Source organism: Coturnix japonica, chromosome 5 (assembly GCF_054131305.1).
Source record: "Coturnix japonica strain WE chromosome 5, WE-NBRP24, whole genome shotgun sequence".
Lineage (NCBI taxonomy): Eukaryota > Metazoa > Chordata > Aves > Galliformes > Phasianidae > Coturnix > Coturnix japonica.
In genome coordinates, this window is record NC_140667.1 from 6,807,283 (window position 1) to 6,823,737 (window position 16,455).

Here is a 16,455-nt window from a genome sequence, read left to right on the forward strand (position 1 = left end):
AGCTGCAAGAACACACTGCTGGCTTATGTTCAGTTTTTCATCCACCAGAATCCTTCACAGCAGGGCTACTCTCAAGGAGTTCTTCCATTTTTGTATGTGTACCCGTGATTACTGTGGCCCAGTGCAAAACCTTGCACTTTGCTTTGTTGAACTTTATTAGATTCACAACCTGTTGAGTATACAGAGGTCCTTCTGGATGGCATCTCTTCCCTTTGCTGTATCAACTGCTCTGCTCAACTTAGTGTCACCAGCAAACTTGCTGAGGGTGCACTCAATCCCATCATTTGTGTCATTATCAAAGATGCTAAAGAGTACTGGACCCAAGACAGACCCCTGGCAGACAAAGCTTGTTACTGACCTCCACCTGAACATGAAGCCATTGGCCATATCCCTCTGACTGTGACTTTGCAAGCAACCAATTCCTTATCCTCCTAATAGTCCATCTTTCAAATCCAATGCTGTAATTTAGAGATAAGGATGTGGTGGGGAGCCATGTCAAAGGCCTTGCAGAAGTCCAGGAAGATGACATCAGGTGCCTTCCCTTTGTCCATAGGTGCCACTCCATCATAGAAGGCCACAAGACTGGTCAGACGTGACCTTGGTGAAGACATGCTGGCTGTCTTGGATCATTTTGCATGTGTTACATTTGCATACATGGACCAACACTCATGTGAGTAATTCTTATATGCATGCATGAAAATGCCTTTTAGTGCATACTGAATGTGTCTCTTGCATCTGCCTCTGGGTGCACTGGATGTGCCATCACTTTTGGCATGGGGGTAAAATGCCAGCATCCCAGAGGCCCTCACAGAAGATGGTAATTCAGGCTTGTTTGCCATCAGAAGAAAGGTAGCATCAAAAATTAATTTGAATAGAAATAATCATTATGCTCTTTTTGTAGTGAATTTATCCCATGTTTAGAGGATGAGAAAAAGTGTGAGAGTTCATAATGAAATAGGACTAATAAGTCATGACAGCTGGCTTGAATTGACATGGAAATCAGTGAAGAGCACGTATTCATACCACAGGCTATACTGTACTAAAAGCCACAAAGCACATTCAGTATAAAACTTCTCTTTGGATCAGGAGTTGTTTGACTGAAAAAGAGAGCAGTCTCTCGCTGACATGGTGGCACAGCCAAGAAATTAATTTAGTTGCGTACTAGTGAGTGGATTGAGAACAGACAAAGTGGAACATGTCAAGATGTGAGAGTAAGATGGTGGATGTTGTAGAAGTCAAGATGAAAAAAGCCAATCTGGATTTCATCTTCAGCAAAATGAAAGTATTGGAGATATTATGAAAATAAGAATAATTAACTTTGCCCTCAATATTTAACACTTCAGACACCTAAGGAGATGTTGACACCCTTGTTGAAATCTCAGGTACCGACACGGTGACAAAACCAGCAGTGTTTACTTAGTTATTTTTGCAGATTCAAAAAATAGAACCATTTTCCTGAGCTTAAGGAGACTGCAATAATATTTTGTCATTGTGTTGACTCTCTACTTAAGAAAATGTTTTGATAACAGAATATTAAAATTTAAGGCCACCATAGCAGGTTACCTAAGAGCTTCCTAAATGTGTATGTGGGAGAAGGAAAATAAGCTTTAGATCTTTCCTCTGAAGTATTTTCATTCTATCTCTGTTATTCCAAATAATCAGAGTGCTTGTTAGTATATGACTCATAGAGGACAAAACTGTGCTTCATAAGCAGATTAAAATGCAGGTATTTAAAGGGACCAGATTTTTCAGAGACATTATTAATATATTAGACAGTCTCTCGTAATACTGTGAATTTATTATCGTTACCTGTTGGCTTTAGGAGGGACTTCCTTGTTGCTTTTGTAGTTTTCATGAGGCAAAGTAGCTAAGCAGGATGATGATTAGCCTGTGCATTTGCTTGGATAGACTATGAGTTATACCAAATGGACAAGATCAGTTTAAAAATACAGTTTCAGAGAGAACATGACTTACATTAGTATATCTATATTTGCTGTTGGAATATAAGCACGCTTTATTCACGTTCCAGTCTTTTTTGTACAACATTTTGTATCCTTCCTTCATATACTTGATCTTTTAGACTCCCCCATGATTTGCACTTGCTCTTTTACTTGATAATATCATAGAGCCTGGCATTGATTTGTTTGTGTATAATGTTGCAACAGAGAGACATTAAAGACACATTATGATTCTGAATGATTTATCTGGTGTCCAGTTTTAAACTGCTACCCATTTGACTCCATGGCTGTCAAGATACTTATTTGCTTGAGTAGATGAATTTACTCCAGAACATCTGATCTTTTTAAAGGAGTTTGTGTGTTACAGTATTTGGATACTAGGAGCTATGGGAACTCTAAAATCTGGCAAGGAAAGTGTGAATGAGGCCACCGTCTTGTGCTTGACTGAACATGAAAGAGCCACGCTTCAGACCCTAAGGTGTTTTCTGGTGACGTGATTAAAGTGACATAAATGGGCAGAGCTGAAATTATGCACATTTTGGAAAAATAATGCTTCTTGTTCTACTCTGTTTACCATTTCATATTGGTTGGAAAATTATGTTTCTGCATATTACAGATAAATTACCAAAATTAATCCTCAGAATCTTCTATTTTTATCAGAATAATTAATATTTGCAAATGAATCTATGTTTTTTTTCCACCTGTTAGAGTTGTTTGCTTAGCCCTGATGGCTTCTTGCGTTACGTAGTTGCTTCTGAAGGGTTTTCCTAAAAGATTTTCAGATAATTAAATGCTACAATGCAAACAATGTTAATTGCATTTTGCTTGTTTGCTGTAATGATTTGCAAGAACTCTAATGTTTCAGTCAGGAAGAGCTTTTATCATAAAATTTCTGTAGCTGTTACTAAACAAATCCTGTATGTTCTGTATGCTTGGGGTGTCTGGATCCCACTGCACTGATTGGCAAATTTTCCTTTATCATTCGTATTATTTTTGTTAATGGCTTTATACTGTATTCTCATCTAATATTAATTGTTATAATTAAACTAAATCAATAGAATTGTGCTAGTTAGAGCTCGCTGAGCTGTTAAATTAGGAATGCATTTGTCAAAATTTCTTTATACTCTTGCTCCAGACTTGCATCAAGTAAGTCCTGAACTCTAAAGAGTCAAGTGTAATTGGTTACGATTCTGGCATCCGTACTTCACATTTCAGTCACACTGGCTGGATAGACGAAGTACATTTATCACTTTTACTGACATTTCTGGTTTGCTCCTGGCATTCAGATAGGATGGTGATTAACTTCTGAAGTTCTGACATTTGTGGACATCTGCTTGGCACACAAAGAGCCGTGGACAAAAGCTGGAACTGGATGACAACATGGGATTTGACTTCTATGTGTACCACCAGAAACCTTTAATTAGGGAATGGGTAGTAAGTATTTACATGTTAGAAGTCAGTTAATGTATTTCTACATGCTCTTAGAGGTCAGACTGTCCTCAAGTGTGAATTTTTCTCCTGTCATCCTCTGTTTCTCATTTGTAATCTCGTAAGGAAAGGAACTGGGAGCTTGAGTTCCCAGACAGTGAAGATGATATGAGGTATTTAGGATACAGAACTGTTAAATTATAGATTATCAGCAAAAGATAGTGTGTGTTTGAAACTTCAGACGGTGGCCAAACACTCACAAAGAGTTGCTGATCATCAGATGAGTGGCAGTTATTTTGGTTGCTGCTGCAGACACAGGGATTACAAAGATAAATGATTTATGTGGAGAAGTGTAGAGTCTGAGTGGTAACTCTGAGAGCACTCTACCAAAGGGATGCTGCACAACTTGGAAATTCTGAGAATTTGCTTTTGATCTCTTTACAGAGGACAATGGAAAAAAGGAGAGTAAAAGAAAGCAATTACCGAAGAAGCAAACCCCATACTTAGTTAGAACCTGAGAAGTGGTGGATTAAAAAATGTTTTGACATAGATGGAACAGAATAGGATATGCCACACTCCAGCTGAGACTACTTGCTTTTGCAAATTGGAAGTAATCTTCCCTGTGTGTGTAACCAAGGAAAAACTGTAACTACTAGAAGGGAGACAAAGTGTTATTCTGAGGATCAAAGAGAATTACTCATTGAAAGTGCAAAGACAGGAGGTTTTTTTTTATGTTAAGGACCAATATTTTAGAGAATGTTTAGGAAGACTTTGGATCAGAATGCGTGCCTGCAACATGCAGAAAACTCTATTTGTTATGGCATCTCTGTGGCAAGAGTTTGAGCTAATCCTTGTGCCAAGTTTCTGATTGCTCACTTGCTGGCTGATGCTCTGACTCCAGGCTGAAGTGTTCCTACTGTCTCCCCAGGCAATGAAATGTTGGCCCTGTGCAGGAGATGGCTGAAGGGAAAAAGATTGGCGTAACTCCATCCCTTTTTGCAGTGTGGATGCAGCCACAATTAAGTCTCTGAGGAAGACTCAGCACAGTGTCCAGTGAGAGGTTTCAATGTAGCCTGTAATAATGTGTTTCAGAATTGGTTGGATTTGACTTGTAACAAGCCTAAATTTTGAGGAAAAGGTGAAATCTCTTAAATATTTGAAATGTGAAGGATTATCACACTTCAGTCAATCTTCCATAGTTTATTTTTTTAATAATTTCTTTTATTAATATGATCATATACAGATATTGCCTATTGTCTTTTCAGTGAGTAGCTTAAACATCAGTAAAACTGTGATGGATTCTACAGAAAAAGTTACAATTTCTTCAGCTCACAAAACATGGATCGCAAAGAGCAAACCTTTCAATGTAATAGGAGAGTAAACCAACACAGATTATGTTACAATGTTGATATTTGTCACTGATAAGATTTAAAGTGATGGAAATATCTAAATCCATTTTTTATGAGGCAGCTCTTTATCCTGCCTACCATATGGTCTTGCATCTCTTTAATTACAAAATTGTGTTAAGTAAACAAAAAAATTCTATCGTGGGTCATATATCACATTTATCGAGAGAAAAGCCTTGGTGACTTTCTCTAATATGTATTTGTAGGCTTACAAAAATTAAATTTAGGAGGAGAAGATCTGTTCAAAACTAAATAAAACCTAGTGACTTTGTTTCTAATAAAACAGTTAATTGTGGTAGGTAGGTGTTTGTATACTCAGAAATTTTTCAGAGAGCAATAGCAGGTGGTCTATGAGTGCTTGTATAATACGTGTTGCTCTTCCTTCCAGATTTACAGCGCTGCATGATATATTGCAGGAGTTCTTCAATATTGTGCTTAAGTAATGAGCATTAATTTTGTTTTTGTCCATTTGGCTTTCTGATTTTCTGGTGAATTTATAGTAATGTTCCATGTTTGTACTAGTATTTGGACAGCTGCACCAATTGCTTTATACTCCTGGAATTTTTAGTGCCCTTGGATAACAGCATGTTATTCTCAATAAATTTGGACTCAGGCATTGTGACTTTTTTTAAAATGATGACTCTTTGGTAGAGTTTAAGGAGATCTTGATCACTGATGGGAATTGAAGTCCTCTTGGCAGCTTCTGTTGCTGGGATGTGTCATGGTCTATAAGAATTTGTTTTGACTTTCAGCCTCTTTTTTCTTTTCTTCTCAAATTGCAAATTCTTTGAACAGATGGTCTATATTTTTTTTCCTTTCTATTTTATACTATGAAGTATATATTATCAAAATGCATTGCCAAGAAATCTAGCCAATTGTAAGTACATAAGAAAGATCTTACCAGGTTAGATGGAAAGTTTGTTTTCCACGGCAACTGGTCTGTGACAGCAGACTCTAAGGTAGCAGTGGAAGGATCTAACATAGCACAAACATTTTCTTGTGCATAGTCCTGCAAACTTATGAGATTTGCAATGTGTTTGGTATGTTTAAATTAAGAAGTACAAGATCTTAATGTGTCTTGACACCCCAGAACATGAGGGGTTCACTGAAAACAGACAATTTAAAAGAGTAACTTTTGAATCATGCATCAGTTGGAAGTCCTGTTCAACATTTGAGAATATACTTAAGTGTATGGATGTTCCTGAATATTCTAAGATATGCCAGAAAAAGACCTGTATGCATAACAGAATAGCTGTACTGAGCCTGTGCAACAGTGGTAAAAGAGGTGTTCGCTAATGCTAGGGAGAGAAAGATTAAACCAAAACATTTGTACTGCTTTTAAATGACATGACCCAAATCTCAGCAGTAACACAAATCTTCAGCTCCCATCTGTGTTCAATATATACAATTTTTGAAATACACTCTGACTGACAGTTATATCTCTTGGCAACGTTCACCTGTCTTTCAATGAGTAGGCTTTGTATAGCTACGTTATGTGTACAATCTTGCATTTCATAGAATAAGCTGTCTAGTTCTGCCTGCCAGGGTGATAAATAGCAGTAAAGTTGCATCTAGAACTATTGAACGGACACTGCTTCTCTATCATTACATTCCTAAAATTTTAAAAACTGGAAAATGGAAAACATTCAAGTTTTCCTACCCAGGTGTTTCAGCCTCTTCTATTTTGAAAACTGGAGTTCCTAATATTGTCCATTTTACTTGGTCCAGTGACTGATATCATCTATGAATGTTGTAGAACAGCTACAGAAATGCAGGAATAAATTGCTACTTAGGGGAGAGGGCTTCAGTCAGGAATTGTACTTCAGAAGGATTGTTAGAACTGGAGGTACTTTGGTCTTAACATCTTTAACTGTCCCTTAAATTATCCGAGTGACAATTTTCTTGCTTTGCCACCTTTCTGAATTCAAGAATTGTTATCCATTTCTCCCACTATTGAGAAGACATATTAGTCCTTATAGAAACAAAATTCCTCTAAGGTGTATTAAGAAATGAATAAGGTATTGAAAACATGCAATACTGAATAGGAACTACTAAGTCTGGAGAGAAATACTATTTGTTCACAATTAAAGAAGAGTTTTGGTTTGTTAAGGGTGGTTACCAAGCGCTCTGTGTTTAAGGTGCATGTTATCTACCCTAGCTATATTGATTTCAGCATGACCTTCTCACACTCTTGGTGGGAATTTTTCCTTATCCTCAGTGGTCACATTCCCTGTCATATCCAATAAAGGGAGGAGATTCTTCATAGCCCTCTTCTTACTGTTAATACATTTGTAAAGAAAGGTTTTTGTTCTCATATAATACAGTGTCCAGGTTGACATCAGGCTTGGCTTTTGTCTTTCTAATTTTCTACCTCTATATCTTAACATATTGCCCTTACGATGGAACTTGTACATATGCCTTTTCATAGTTTCATAGTTTCGTGCGGGTTGGAAGGGACCTTAGAGATCATCGAGTCCAGCCCCCGGGATTCGAGCCTCTGTGTAGCAGAGCGGCACTTCTACCACTTGCGCCACAGGGGGGATTCGAACTCCGGGTCCCAGTGTTGCAAGGGCCTTTTGAAAGTATATTGAAAAAAAACGCCTACTGGTATGGAACTTTTGTTGCAATCCATGCATTACTGCCACACAGATTCCAGTAGACAAATCCTTCTTTCTTTATTTTTGCCTTTGTTCTTTTTTATAAGAGCAGCACTTTCTAAGCCTAGAAACTGTTGTCCTGATTTCAAAAGTAAACAAGGGAACCATCTCAGGGAACTGTAACTGTTTTGGGAAAGGTGATCAAGTAACTGAGAGTCAGAAATTTCAAACTTATGACATTTTTCAGTGCACAAAATAAATATATCAGAATCATGACGGTCGGGAGGAACCTCAAGAGATCGAGTCCAAATGTCCTGCTAAAGCAGGTACCCTACAATAGGTTGCACAGGTAGGCATCCAGTCAGGTCCTGAATATCTCCATAGGAGGAGATTTCACAACCTCTTTGGGCAGGCTGTTCCAGTTCTCCATCACCATTACTGTAAAGAAGTTATTCTTCATATCAGTACGGAACTTAATATGTTCAGGTTTTAGAATATTAACTCCTTGTCCTACAGCTACGCACCACCAAGAAGAGTCTGGCCTCATGCATTTGCATCCCATCTCCCTTTATAAATCTCCTTTTTATTTATAAACATTTTCCACATCCACTCTCTGTCTTTTTTTCCCCAGGCTGAACAGACCCAGATTACCTAGTCTTTCATCATGTGGGAGATATTCCATGCCCTTTATCATCTTTGAGGATTCCTTCTGGGAGATCTCTATTGTTTGTTTTTGTTTGTTTGTTTGTTTTTTAATTGGGGAGCCCAGAACTGGACACAATCATCTAAATGTGGCCTAAGGAAAGAACTCCTTAAGATGTGAGTATTGTGCACAAATTGTTGGCTTCTCATATGAGTTTTACCCAGACAAGTTAGTCCTCTCTAGTCTTAATGGCTTCTCTATTTAGGTGTTCCCCTGACTGGAGATGGTGATACTTCAGACAGCTGGCAGAAAATCGTAAGTTTAGCATGGGCATTTTGCCTTTTGATATTACTGTATTCCTTTTCTTATCTCTTTGACTGAAAGAATGTGCAAAATAGATCTCTTGAAACTACAGCTTGTTGTTTGCAGTGTTTGATCTTTTCAGTGGTGGAACGTGCTGTCTGATTTCTGCAGTATTTTATAGGAAGATTGTAAGGATTTGAATAATCTCTTCTGTTGCACTTGAAAAAAAAACCAACACACAGCATTGCATATGATTATTATGGACTGTGTGTTTTGAGAATTCTGAGGATTAAACTTAGTGCATAAGCTTGCAAATAGGCTAAATCGGTCCAGCATAAACAGCATGAAATAAGGAGATGGCTTGCTATTTTCAAACCAGGCTGTCCAGCAGGGATTACCACCTACCCTGTTGTAATCTTCACAGTAATAAACAGACTGTGTTTCTGGACCAAGAAGAAGAAACTGTTTTAACACAGACTGTCAGAAAGGGAATTTTAGAGCATTTCATTTCAGTACCACTTTTAAAAGAGAGCAATCACTTATCTTTATCTGTAGAGAATTTTCAGTGTCTGTGTCTCTTTTGCATATGAACAGGATAAGCATTGTGTCCCCAAGTTCTTAAAATATTGAGGGCAGAGCATGTGCTCCATTTGTGTCATTCAAGTGGTAGAAAGGAAGCAGAACTTAACTACATGCACTTTATCAGGTACCTCCTTGTCACACCACACAATGTCTCTAAAATTTTAAATTATTAAAAATGTAAACTTTTTTTTTTTTAAAAAAAAAAAAAGCTTTGATTCTTTTGCATTCCATTTCCTATTTCATAGTCCTGTATTCTGCCACATGAACATCACAGGAATAACTGATTAATAAAAATACCCTTTTTTTTTTTTAAGTACTGGTTTTCAATACTTAGACTGTTTTATACATATGTACATTAAATGGTATATAAACTATATATTTTTAAGGGAGTGAATGAATGAAAGTAACTCGATTGGGGCAGTATCCCCTTGTGTGATGTCAGTAGTTACTAAAATAGATAATATTACGTTTTCCTGGGGAAGACTTTTTTCTAGAATCTAATTACAATTGCTAAAGTGATCTAAATGTTTGGTTTTGGGTGACTTAAGTGTTTCTTACAGACTGATTCAGTGGTTCAGTATGCTTGACAACTGGGTCACAAATCCCTTTTGCGTGAGTATTTCATTTTCTCATTCTAAATTTGAGGACACTATCTTACTGCTTCACAGAAATATTAAGGTGCATTCATTGCAGTTGTTGAAATGCATCAAAGGCCATCAATGTAAAGTTCATGAGCTGTTGTTAATGTGACAAAGCTGACCAACTCAAACATAAATGACAGTACTTTCATAGAAAAAGGGACTTTCTCTTTCCTTTCTTTCTGCCCTCTAGCTTTAGGGCTTTCTTTTTTATTTTATTATTATTTCTGAAGTATGTAAAGTTTGATTCAAAAAACATCCAGAATTCCTCTTGCCGAAGGCTAAGCTATAAATAATTCTTCACTCTTTTTTTTTTTTTTTTTTTTTTTTTAAGTTTAACTGTCAGAATAGGTGTGTGAAGTGTATGCCAAAGTTATGTATTAACTTCCTCAGTTATGAGGAAAAAATGTGCATGCAATTTACAGTTCCTAATGAGAAAACAAATTCTTGATTTCTACTTTGGTAGAAAACTGGATGTCAGTACCTTTTTTTTCTTTAACATTTTTTCAGTATTTGTAATCTACATTCTTAACCTGTTAATGAAAGTGAAAATAACTCATTGGGGACAAATGTTAAAAAGTAACTTCTGCTAATTGTATTTTCAACTAATTTTCATGAGTTTTCTACTTTCTCAGGAATGCTAAAGCCAGATTAATTAAAAATATTCACCTTCAAATATAGGATTGCATGCCATGATTCATCTACAGGCAAACATTGTTGTGAATCCCATAGCACCTTCTACTATCAGCCGTTTGATATGATTTAACTCTGTGTTTAAATTGGTCTTAGCTTCAGTAGAGTACTCTGCTGCTGTATATAATCACAACTGCTAGTGGTGATCCTGAGAGAATTCTAGTGTATTAATTCGTATGCAGAAATAATCTTTCTGATTTGGGGGTCAGTGGTTATGGAATTTAGAAAGTTCAGAGACTGGACCACATTCCCCTGCTGTCCTGATCAGCTTGATGAGATAGGAAGCTTACAGATCATATTAAAAAAATAAGGACAAATACAGCATAACTTGACCTAGCGGAGACAATTTTCTCCTGTATTCCACATTTCAAACCAGATTTAAGGTTAAACGTGTACAGAGGGGCACTAAGAAGTGTATGTTATTAACCAGCTTATGAAGCATTACATTTTTCCTTCATTCAGAAAGAAAGTGAATAGATTTGTAATACCTGGGTAGCTGTCTGTATTTTAAGACAACTCGTTTGTTCAGCAAAGCATTATAAGCCGAAGGCTAATTGTCCAAATCTTTTTTTTTCCCCTTGAACTTTTAACTGAATGATTTTCTTATCAAGAGGTCTGGTGTCCAATTCAAAATTCCAGGTTAATATTAATACCACGCGTAACTCTGACACTAATTTTAGAGCATGTCAATTATTATTATTTTTTAATTGAAGCAGAATATAGTATTATTTCGGGGGGGGGGAAATGTGTTTTTTTGTTTGACTCTTTTTTTTTTTTTAATTTTAATTAATTTATTTTTTTAAACTATTGACAGGAGATTTTGATTTCAAAGTATGATGCTTCAGTGCCTGATAGAAGTTGACACTTGGGATAAGGCTAGTTGTGTAGCTCTTCCCTCTCTAAACATGGCCAATGAATCTGATTAAGTACCATAATTTACTGTGGGGAATATGAGCTTACAAGAGAAAAATTGCAGTTTCCACTGAGACCCAATAGATGTCTTTGACGTCTGGAAGGAGACATCAGATAGCAAAGCCAAACAAGACAAGAAGAGTCTGCCAAATCTGTTCTTATTTTGTTTACTGCTGCCAAAGATATTGAGCGCAATTATAATCCTAGATAGTCCCAATTTAGTTTACAGTGGTTAAAAACAGCGCCTATAGCCCTTCTGATGAATTTGTGGCTTCATTTATTTTGCTTTACAACAGAACAATAGCTCTTTAGCACCACCACCTGTCCCATGGAGGGCAGGCCTTAAAGAAACTGAAATGAAGCAAGCAACAGTACTAAAGCAATTCCCACTAGATGTGAAGAAGGATGGATCTACGCGTGGCAGGGGAGGAGAAAGGGCAGAAGCTGTAGAAAGAGCCTTAGTAGCTTTGGGAATTTCTGCAGAGTGATTTATTCAGCTAGACTTTTAGACCTAGCATTCCAACAGATGTTGCATTTATTTATAGCTCGGGCACTGCAGACAAGGTAATTCATCAGATGGAGTCAGAAGTCAGGGTGAACTGCTGACTTTCAGTTCTTACAAATAAATACTCTAGACCACGAGTGACTGCACTGATGTATTTAGAGTTAACTGCAAACTGCATTCAGGAAGAAACAAGCAACCCTGCTGCCTGAAATATGCAGGGAATGAGGAATCATGCCTATCTATCCTTTTGTTTTGTCTCTCTTTATTTAGGGTCTCTCCTTTTGTTTTGTCTCTCTTTATTTAGGGTGTCCAGAACATACTCCTTACTTTGTGGCCTTGCTGTATCAGATGTAGGAACCCATTATGATAGGGACCTGTTAAGTCCAAACACCTTGCTGTATCTCCTTATATGCTCTAGTGGGAGGATTATTTAATAAGTTTGAGGCTGTTCTAGGAAAGAGGGCTTACAGGAAGTATGGTGATAATATTTAAGTAGTGCTCCCAGGATTGTTGTTTGTGCCTTTTGCAACTTTGATGCTCTGATTAGATACGGGCACCATGCTAACTGCATGGTGAAGGTTCGCCTACAATCATAGCTTACCAGTCATTGCAGTATTTCTGAGCTGATGCCTGAACTTCGTTTCTTTAAAGAACATGGAAACAGAGAGAAAATAAAGGTTTTTGGGGGCCTTGTCCTACCAGAGCCTTGGGTTGCTACATACAGTTTCTAGAACTGCTAGGGCCTATCATTTTCCTAGACGTCACTGCAAGAATGAAGCTACAAAGTAAGAACAAATCTGCTGCTGCGTTATTATGTTTCAGTGCCCTATTTCAGGTTTGGCATCCTGTAGTGTGTTTTTTTTTTTCTCTTGAATTTTAATGTTCAAGACACCAGGTGTAAATCTTTCTGGCATGTAGGTGGCTAATCTTTCAAAGCTCACCTGACTTTTTTACCATAATTTATGTGTAACATATTTTTGCACTAAGCATTTATAAACATAATATCCAAGGTGTCTACTGGCATCTGTGTGGTCTCTTGCACTTTTCTGAATTGCTTTAGTGTTTGTCTTATGGATTCTGATTTAGGATGGAGAACAAATACTAGCCAGTACCTGTAAGGTACCCAGATTCGGAGACTGCCAAGCAAACAGTCCTTAGCAAGCTGGATGTGAAACAGCAACTGACAATAAGCCTGTTCAGCTTCATTAAGGAGGAAATGTTATGGATTTTTGGTACGTAAGTGGAAAACACAGCACTGCTTTTTAACTAGCTTCTGTGAAAAAATCCCCTTTAATAAACATTCATGATATGGTTCATTTATTTCTGTGATTTAACCTGCCTGGGACCACTTTTGCATAGTAAAATAGAAGTATTAAAATGGTTGTTTTGTTTGTGTTTTAAGTAATTTCAAGATCCCAGATGGAATGAAATAAATTAGTATCTTATTCTGTTGTTATTTTGCTCTTGGACAATAAAAAAACATGGAATACATGCACTGATAGATATGGATTCAATAGAGTTAATTTTAAAACAAAAAAACACACAGATATTTATTCGGTATTGGGAATATCTGATTGAATAGCTTTTCCTCATAGCCATTGTAAGCATTTATTTCATAATACATGATTAGAGTTATGAACTGTTTCAGGCCCACAAAGAAGAGCTTAAGAACAGAAGAGATTCCAGGTCCTTCCAGGCCAATAATTTCTTCCTACCATTAGAAAAGGACACTGGGCTTGAAACCTGCCTGTTCCTGTGTTCTGTTCCCCAGCATCCTTCACTGACGTATTATGGATGTTTAAAGGTAAATCTGTTATCCTTTTAATATCTTCATAAATATATGGTATGAAGATAGGTAATATTTTTTGAGTGTTTTAGACATAAGTTTTTTTTTAATCTTCCCACTTTTTCTTGAACTTGCTCATAGTGTCAGTCTCCATAACTTTGTAGTGCATCTTTTCACAACACATCTCAGATGTTCATTCCGCTGTGTGCCAAAAAGTGCTTTTCTCTCTCTTGTTTCCAAAAATAACTGTTTCTTCCTTTCTAGCTGCAAGTATTGGTATCGATCTGATTGCACAGTGAAGGAAAAATCTTAGTGTATTCCCTTTCCTTTTCTCTCTGTTCCTCCCTTTGCTGTTCCCTGGCTACCTTTGGTAGCTTTGAGCATTGTACGTTAGCTCTGCTGTTTTCAACAGAAGTACAGTGTGGTAAGAAGGGGAATAAAAAGGGTGAGAAAAAATATTTCCACTTTCTTCTATATCAGTAATATTTTTTTCTTCTATTTCTATAACAATTTATTCTTCTATATCAGTAATATAGGGGTTTTCATTCTATGCTAGAATGGAAATCAAAGCGTGAAGTCCTTATCTGTCTGAGACACTGTTGACAAGGCAATCTGTACTGAGATAAGGAACATATTTTTTCACTCATCATTGTGACACTGACGCATAAATTTAATACTTAAGCTTTTTATTTTTTTTTTCTGACTGCTATTGCTGGATCAGTTGTATGAGATGGACGGTGCTGTTTGATATAGCTACAGATATAGAGTGCACTGCCAACTTCCTTATCCATCTTTTCTAAAATGAAAAGAACGAGGTGTGATATGGGACTTAGTGGTTCTGCTTCCCCTTCCAGCTCGTTCTCTGATCTCTTTTCAGGCGCTGCCGCAAGGAAGTCAGACAGTAGAAACAGTAAGCATAGTCTTTATCAGTATAAAAGCAACTCAATAGGCATAAGTTTCACAGCTGATCTCTATCTTCTGTAATTATCAGTAAAGAAAGAAGTCTGATAGTATTTACATCCAAAAGTTTTGCAATAGAAAAATGCAGTGCTCAGGATTGGAAAATGGTGTTTTTCTCCTTTTTTTTTTTTTAATTGTTTTTCTCTCTGATTATCTGAACTATTATTTTTTCTATCAGAATAGTCAGAACTGGCAACAACTGTGTTTTTATATTATTATTTATAATAATACCAATAATGGAAGTGCTGTTGGATAATATTCATATGATGTCTTTCATTCAAAGATTTGCAAGCGCCTTTTATTCATCAAACTTCACTGTAACGATGCGAATTATTAGGCAAAAAAATCATCATACTATGTTTTCTGTGCGTAAGTGCATGTGACAGTGTATGTGCAATTATAGAAACATGATCATTTGGCAAAGGAATCAGCTTTGGATAACAATCTAGGCAAAAATACCCAATGATCTTTTTTAAAAATTGTTTCTCCATTTATATACAGGTTTAATGCTTTAGTTGGTATTGGGCAGCTAACCATGAAAAAAAGGATTTCCCTCCATTTGATTTGTTTTCAGTTGTCCTGCAGTTTGCTTTTGTTTTAGAAGGAGATTTTTCACCTGCATAGTAAAAATAGGTTTTTGTGCCTGTCGTTACTTCAACAAAAACTGCTGACAATAGCGTTTGCTGTCTTTGGAAGAACTGTTGGCACTGTTTGGGTCTTACCCAGAGTTAGCCTGTGAAACGCTACAATATAAGGAGCTCTAGTATCATGCAGAAGTAGAGTTAATGGACAGCACTAATGAGAATGAAATCTATAATTACTTTTGAATACAATCTATTCGTGAGATTCCAAGACTGCCGGACTAACAGTTCTTTGTGTTTCTGCAGAAAGCGATCCAGTGCTTCGCCACTGTAACCTTACTACCCACACCTGCCACTGCAACTCCGTTTCCTTTTTAAGAGATCTTACCGGAATCAGGTCAGGCTTTCGTATACTAATCTGCAATCTGCTCTAACCTCTCATCCTTTGCCTTATGTTTTGTAGCCAATAGAGTAGACAGTCTGTCACTATGTGTTTATTTTGTAGCATGGGTGAGGTTTGCAAACACTTCTGTGATTAGTAAATTGAAATTCACTGCTGTGTTATCATCTGCCTGTTGAGAATGCTCATCGGTCTACATTTCTCAGAAACTGCTCCGTGCTTAATGTGCACGGCTTCTTTAATTCCAAAGTGTTCTTAGGAAAGGAAGCGTTTCTGTATTCTGAGGGTAGACTTTAGGTCATCTGAAGAACTGAGAAATGTGTTACGGCGTGCCCAGTTCTTGCAGACCTATTCAAACATATTCTGACATAAAAGTAGCTTGGAATATTTTATCATACAACCAGCGAATTATTTCAGTGCCCATTTCTTCTGCGAGCTCCTAGTTTGAAATACAATAAATAAAACAATCATTGTTATTGCATAGTTTACTGAACATATATTAGTATTTTAAGTTCATATCATATCTGCAATTACAATGCTTAACCAATCTAGAAAATAAAGCAAAAGGGACAACGCTGAAAACCACCATAGATATGAGCTTACAGCTTCAGTGCTGTGTTGCTAACAACACATTAACAGAAGACAATCCAAAATCTGTTTTAAATGTTGGTAAGCTACTAGAATAATGCAGAAAAAAAATGCAGAGGTCATTTCTTCTTAACTGACCGTAGTGATGGATAATGTATTAATATCTAAACTAAAAAAACGTTGAGAGTATTTGTATTGATAACCCTTTATGATTAATTCATAGGATGGAAATGAAAGTATAAAGATAGAATGCTGCCTCATTGAAATTGAAAGCGGAAAAGCCCAATTGATTAATACCTCTTCTCAAAATGTAACTCCTTAATCTTCCCTCTTCCTAGAAACATACATGGTCAGAGCTAAATGGATGCAGTGTTTTCAGTGGTTTTGTCCTCCCATTCAGTTAAACATGATTAGCACTGTAAGCCATTCAGTTAAGTTTTAGGACATTAAGAAAGTATGAGATTTCTTCAGGAGA

The 16,455-nt window shown here is 36.8% G+C and overlaps 1 long non-coding RNA gene across 3 annotated transcripts; it reads left to right on the forward strand.

The window, feature by feature from the left end:
- The first annotated feature begins 553 nt into the window (after positions 1-553).
- On the forward strand, positions 554-16,379 carry LOC107314376 (uncharacterized). 3 transcript variants are annotated; one of them, XR_014946958.1, is made up of 8 exons: positions 554-670; positions 8,021-8,208; positions 8,298-8,347; positions 12,752-12,897; positions 13,314-13,469; positions 14,329-14,361; positions 15,299-15,389; positions 16,204-16,379. It is a non-coding gene; the product is annotated as an uncharacterized LOC107314376 (long non-coding RNA). The 3 variants fall into 3 exon arrangements; XR_014946959.1 differs by lacking the exon at positions 554-670 and adding an exon at positions 3,245-3,392; XR_014946960.1 differs by lacking the exon at positions 14,329-14,361 and having other exon boundaries at positions 16,204-16,343.
- The last annotated feature ends 76 nt before the right edge of the window (positions 16,380-16,455 follow it).